Genomic DNA, 7,067 nt, shown 5'->3' with positions numbered 1-7,067 from the left:
GTAATGCCGTTGAATGTCAGGGGGCGGTGGTTAGACTCTCTCGCCTGGCACTTGTCTGGCGCGAATGTTACTTGCCACTTATGAGCCCAAGCCTGGATGTTGTCCAGGTCTTGCTGCATGCGGGCTCGGACTGCTTCATTATTTGAGGGGTTGCGAATGGAACTGAACACTGTGCAGTCATCAGCGAACATCCCCATTTCTGACCTCATGATGGAGGGAAGGTCATTGATGAAGCAGCTGAAGATGGTTGGGCCTCAGACACTGCCCTGAGGAACTCCTGCGACAATGCCCTGGGGCTGAGATGATTGGCCTCCAACAACCACTACCATCTTCCTTTGTGCTAGGTATGACTCCAGCCACTGGAGAGTTTTCCCCCTGATTCCCATTGACTTCAATTTTACTAGGGCTCCTTGGTGCCACACTCAGTCAAATGTTGCCTTGATGTCAAGGGCAGTCACTCTCACCTCACCTCTGGAATTCAGCTCTTTTGTCCATGTTTGGACCAAGGCTGTAATGAGGTCTGGAGCCGAGTGGTCCTGGCAGAACCCAAACTGAGCATCGGTGAGCAGGTTATTGGTGAGTAAGTGCCGCTTGATAGCACTGTCGATGACACCGTCCATCACTTTGCTGATGATTGAGAGTAGACTGATGGGGCAGTAATTGGCCGGATTGGATTTGTCCTGCTTTTTGTGGACAGGACATACCTGGGCAATTTTCCACATTCCTGAGAATGCCCCTTAAGCAAGCTGGACATTGTGGCCCTCAATAAAAAAAAATGAATAAAATTATGGCAGGCAATGAGACGACCAGGGAATGTAACCAGGAAGTTCATAGAACATTTTGTTGAACATAAGAACATAAGAAATAGGAGCAGGAGTAGGTCATATGGCCACTTGAGCCTGCTCTGCCATTCAATAAGATCATGGCTGATCTTCCACCTCAACTCCACTTTCCTGCCCTATCCCCATATCCCTTGATTCCCTTAGTCTCCAAAAATCTATCTATCTAATGTTGAACATACTCAAAAATGAGCATCAACAGCCCTCTGGCGTAGAGAATTCCAAAGATTCACAACCCTCTGAGTGAAGAAATTTTTCCTCATCTCAGTCCTAAATGGGACTGGAGTTGTAGTTTGGGACTACGACTCTCCAACTTGGGGAAATAGCCTCTCAGCCTCTACCCTGTCAAGCCCTCTAAGAATTTTAAATGTTTCAATGAGATCACCTCTCATTCTTCTAAACTTCAGAGCATATAGCCCCATAGAGGGCACAATTCTAAAAGGGGTACAGAGAGATTTGGGGCTACATGTGCACAAATCGTTGAAAGTGGCATGGCAGGTTGAGAAAGCGGTTAAAAAAGCATATGGGATCCTGGGCGTTATAAATAGAGGCATCGAGTACAAAAGTATTCCCTGCCTTTGTTTTAGAATGATACCCGGACTTCAAGGGTTAAGTTACGAGGAAAGATTACACAAATTGGGGTCGTATTCTCTAGAGTTTAGAAGGTTAAGGGGTGATCTGATCGAAGTTTATAAGATATTAAGGGGAACGGATAGGGTGGATAGAGAGAAACTATTTCTGCTGGATAGGGATTCTAGGAGTAGGGGGCACAGTCTAAAAATTAGAGCCAGGCCTTTCAGGAGCGAGATTAGAAAACATTTCTGCACACAAAGGGTGGTAGAAGTTTGGAGCTCTCTTCCGCAAACGGCAATTGATACTAGCTCAATTGCTAAATTTAAATGTGAGATAGATAGCTTTTTGGCAACCAAAGGTATTAAGGGATATGGGCCAAAGGCAGGTATATGGAGTTAGATCATAGATCAGCCATGATCTTATCAAATGGTGGAGCAGGCACGAGGGGCTGAATGGCCTACTCCTTTTCCTATGTTCCTATGTTCCTAGTAAGGAAGATATGATGAACCTTTGTAAAACACTGGTTCGGCCACAACTGGAGTATTGTGTCCAGTTCTGGGCACCCCACTTTAGGAAAGATGTGAAGGCCTTAGAGAGGGTACAGAACTAGAATGATTCCAGGGATGAGGGACTTTAATTACGTGGATAGACTGGAGAAGCACAGAATGTATGGGTGGGGGACTTCAATGTCCATCACCAAGAGTGGCTCAGTGGCGCCACTACTGACCGAGTTGACTGAGTCCTGGGCCTGCGGCAGGTGGTGAGCGAACCAACACAAGGGAAAAACCTACTTGACCTCGTCCTCACCAACCTACCTGTTGCAGATGCATCTGTTCATGACAGTATTGGTAGGAGTGACTACCGCACAGTCCTTGTGGAGACGAAGTCCCGTCTTCACACCGAGGACACCATCCAATGCGTTGTGTGGCACTACCACCGTGCTAAATGGGATAGATTCAGAACAGATCTAGCAGCTCAAAACTGGGCATCCATGAGGCGCTGTGGGCCATCAGCAGCAGCAGAATTGTATTCCAGCACAATCTGTAACCTCATGGCCCGGCAAATTCCTCACTCTACCATTACCAACAAGCCAGGGGATCAACCTTGGTTCAATGAGAAGTGTAGAAGAGCATGCCAGGAGCAGCACCAAGCGTACCTAAAAATTAGGTGCCAACCTGGTGAAGCTACAACACAGGACTACATGCATGCTAAACAGCGGAAGCAACATGCTATTGACAGAGCTAAGCAATTCCACAACCAATGGATCAGATCAAAGCTCTGCAGTCCTGCCACATCCAGTTGTGAATGGTGGTGGACAATTAAACAACTAACGGGAAGAGGCGGCTCCGTGAACATCCCCATCCTCAATGATGGCAGAGTCCAGCACGTGAGTGCAAAAGACAAGGCTGAAGCGTTTGCAACCATCTTCAGCCAGAAGTCCCGAATGGATGATCCATCTCGGTCTCCTCCCGATATCCAAACCATCACAGAAGCCAGTCTTCGGCCAATTCGATTCACTCCACGTGATATCAAGAAACGGCTGAGTGCAATGGATACAACAAAGGCTACGGGCCCCGACAACATCCCGGCTGTAGTGCTGAAGACTTGTTTTCCAGAACTAGCCAATCCTCTAGCCAAGCTGTTCCAGTACAACTACAACACTGGCATCTACCTGACAAAGTGGAAAATTGCCCAGGTATGTCCTGTCCAAAAAAGCAGGACAAATCCAATCCGGCCAATTACCGCCCCATCGGTCTACTCTCAATCATCAGCAAAGTGATGGAAGGTGTTGTCGACAGTGCTATCAAGCGGCACTTACTCACCGATAACCTGCTCATTGATGCTTAGTTTGGTTTCTGCCAGGACCACTCGGCTCCAGACCTCATTACAACCTTGGTCCAAATATGGACAATAGAGCTAAAGTCCAGAGGTGAGGTGAGAGTGACTGCCTTGACATCAAGGCAGCATTGAACGAGTGTGGCACCAAGGAGCCCTAGTAAAATTGAAGTCAATGAGAATCAGGGTGAAAACTCTCCAGTGGCTGGAGTCATACCTAGTGCAAAGGATGATGGTAGTGGTTGTTGGAGGCCAGTCATCTCAGCCCCAGGACATTGCTGCAGGAGTTCTTCAGGGCAGTGTCCTTGGCCCAACCATCTTCAGCTGCTTCATCAATGACCTTCCCTCCATCATAAGGTCAGAAATGGGGATGTTCGCTGATGACTGCACAGTGTTCAGTTCCATTTGCAACTCCTCAGGTAATGAAGCAGTCCGTGCCTGCATGCAGCAAGACCTGGACAACATCCAGGCTTGGGCTGATAAGTGGCAAGTAACATTCGTGCCAGGCAATGACCATCTCCAACAAAAGAGAGTCTAACCACCTCCCCTTGACATTCAACGGCATTACCATTGCCGAATCCCCCAACATTAACATCCTGGGGGTCACCATTGACCAGAAACTGAACTGGACCAGCCATATAAATACTGTGGCTACAAGAGCAGGTCAGAGACTGGGTATTCTGCGGCGAGTGACTCACCTCCTGACTCCCCAAAGCCTTTCCACCATCTACAAGGCACAAGTCAGGAGTGTGATGGGATACTCTCCATCTGGATGAGTGCAGCTCCAACAACATTCAAGAAGCTCTACACCATCCAGGACAAAGCAGCCCGCTTGATTGGCACCCCATCCACCACCTAAACATTCACTCCCTTCACGATCGGCGCACCATGGCAGCAGTGTGTGCAATCTACAGGATGCACTGCAGCAACTCGCCAAGGCTTCTTCGACAGCACCTCACAAACCCGTGACCTCTACCACCTAGAAGAACAAGGGCAGCAGGCACACGGGAACAACACCACCTGCACGTTCCCCTCCAAGTCACACACTATCCTGACTTGGAAATATATCGCCACTCCTTCCTTGTCGCTGGGTCAAAATCTTGGAACTCCCTTCCTAACAGCACTGTGGGAAAAACTTCACCACATGGACTGCAGCGGTTCAAGAAGGCGGCTCACCACCACCTTCTCAAGGGCAATTAGGGATGGGCAATAAATGCTGACCTCGCCAGCGACACCCACATCCCATGAATGAATATAAAGGAAAGCTGGGGTTGTTCTCCTTGGAACAGAGAAGGTTGAGAGGAGATTTGATAGAGGTATTCAAAATCATGAAGGGTCTAGACAGAGGAAATATAGAAAAATTGTTCCCATTGGCGGAAGGGTCAAGAATCAGAGGGCATAGATTCAAGGTGAAAAGAACCAAAGGTGACATAAGGACAATATTTTTTACAAAGATAGTGGTTAGAATCTGGAATGCACTGCTTGAGGGGTGCATTCCAGAGCCTCAAGAATGGTGGAGGTAGATTCAATCATGGCTTTCAACAAAAGGAAACTGGATAAATACTTGAAAGTAAAATATTTGCAGGGCTACAGGGATAGGGTGGGACAATGGGACTAGCTGGATTGCTCCTGCATGGAGGTGGCGCGGACTCAATGGGCCGAATGGCCTCCTTCCGTGCTGTAACCTTTCTATGACTCTATGATTTTACTCAATTGCTCCTCAACGAAGGTTCACCAATCTAGTGAACCTTTGTTGCACCTCCTCTAAGGCAAGTATATCCTTCCTTAGGTAAGGAGACCAAAACTGTACACAGCACTCCAGGTGTGGTCTCACCAGAGCCCTATATAATTGCAGCAAGACTTCCTTACTCTTGTACACCAACCCCCTTGCCATAAAGGCTAAGATACCATTTGCCATCTTAATTGTTTGCTGTACCAGCATGCTAAAGGGATCAAGGGATATGGGGAAAAAGCGGGAACATGGTACTGAGTTAGACGATCAGCCATGATCATTTTGAATGGCGGAGCAGGCCCGAAGGGCTGAATGGCCTACTCTTGCTCCTATTTTCTATGTTTCTATGTTGAAGTTCTGTGATTTGTGTACATGGACACCCAAATCCCTCTGAATACCAATATTTCTTAGCCTCTCACCTTTTAAAAAATATTTTGCTTTTCTATTCTTCTTACCAAAGTGGATAATTTCGCATTTCCCCACATTACACTCCATCTGCCACCTTCTCGCCCAATCACCTATCCTGTCTATATCCCTTTGCAGCCCCTTTGCGTCCTCCTCACAGCTTACTTTCCCACCTAGCTTTGTATCATCAGCAAACTTGGATATATTACACTCGGTCCCCTCATCAAAGCCATTGATATGTATTGTAAACAGCTGAGGCCCAAGCACTGATCCTTGTGGAACCCCACTAGTAACAGTCTGTCAACCCAAAAATGACCCATTTATTCCTACTCTCTGTTTTCTGTCTGTTAACCAATCCTCAATCCATGCAAATATATTACCCCCAATCCCATGAACCCTAATATTGTGTAACAACCTCTTGTGTGGCACCTTTTTGAATGCCTTTTAAAAATCCAAACATACTACATCCACTGGTTCCCAATTATCTACCCTGCTAATTACAATCTCAAAAAACTCTAATAGGTTTGTCAAGCATGATTTCCCTTTCATAAAACTGTGTTGACTCTGCCTAATCATATTAAGATTTTCTAAGTGCCTTGTTACTAAATATAAGGACATCAACACAACTTTTATTGTGACCATTTTTAATGGCCTTAGGTACAAAGGCATGGGATGGGATGGGTCAGCATAACATACCATTGCTTTAAAAGAAGAAGTACTGTCATTTGATTTTACAATGCTGGCAGTACCGGAGGAAGTTAAAAATAATTACTAACAACTGCGTGCTGTGCAAAATGAGAACAGAGGATTATTTGCATGCTGCAATATAGAAAACATGTTGCGATGAGTGTAAATCAAAAACATATCAAATGAATGGAATGCCACTTAATACAGACCATACTATAATTTTTTCCTCACTTACCCTAATGATTGCCGGTTTCCGATTTAAAAACTAGCTCTGGAGTAAAAGGGTTTGAGACCTTGGCAGTATTCCTGGAGCAATCGAGAGGTTAGAGGTTGAGTGTCAGGACTGATCAGCCAGCCTCAACTAGAATGTGGTTTGGCTTAGTCGTTTGCCAGGTTTATGCATGGCATTGCCCACTTTAGTGCACTGATGATGATAGATTTTTGTTAGGCAAGGGTATTAAAGGATGTAGAGCCAAGGTGGGTAGATGGAGGTAAGATACAGATCAGCTATGATCTAATTGAATGGCGGAACAGGCTCGAGGGGCTGAATGGCCTACTCCTGTTCCTATCTTCATATGTTCCTATGAAAGAACTTTAGTGGGATGAGCAAGGGAAGAATAAAGATACCTATGACAGCAATGTCCGCCTGCTTGTAAAAAAAAATCAAGCATATGGGGAGATCATCAGAAAAATTTAAAAAGTGGCGCAAGAAATTTTAATTAAAAACAATGGATTCACAAACAGCTTAGAAAAAGTTTAAATTAAAAGGCACCTGTGAATCTTGGCTCATTAGAGAAAATCATTATATCCAAGATTAGCAGCAAATCTTCTTTGAATGTGAAGTAGTTTTTGACCTCTGATAGCTGTCAGCAAACCATACAGTCAACCTTTCTCATGCTCTGTATTCCAAATGTTCACAATGTTTCCTTTACCAAGTGTGCCGGAACATTCTATTCATGGAGGGGGGGTGAGAGAAGGGGGTTAACCCATAAATA

The sequence above is a fragment of the Heptranchias perlo genome, chromosome 2, assembly GCF_035084215.1.
Source record: "Heptranchias perlo isolate sHepPer1 chromosome 2, sHepPer1.hap1, whole genome shotgun sequence".
Lineage (NCBI taxonomy): Eukaryota > Metazoa > Chordata > Chondrichthyes > Hexanchiformes > Hexanchidae > Heptranchias > Heptranchias perlo.
Note: the sequence above shows the minus strand (reverse complement) of the source record.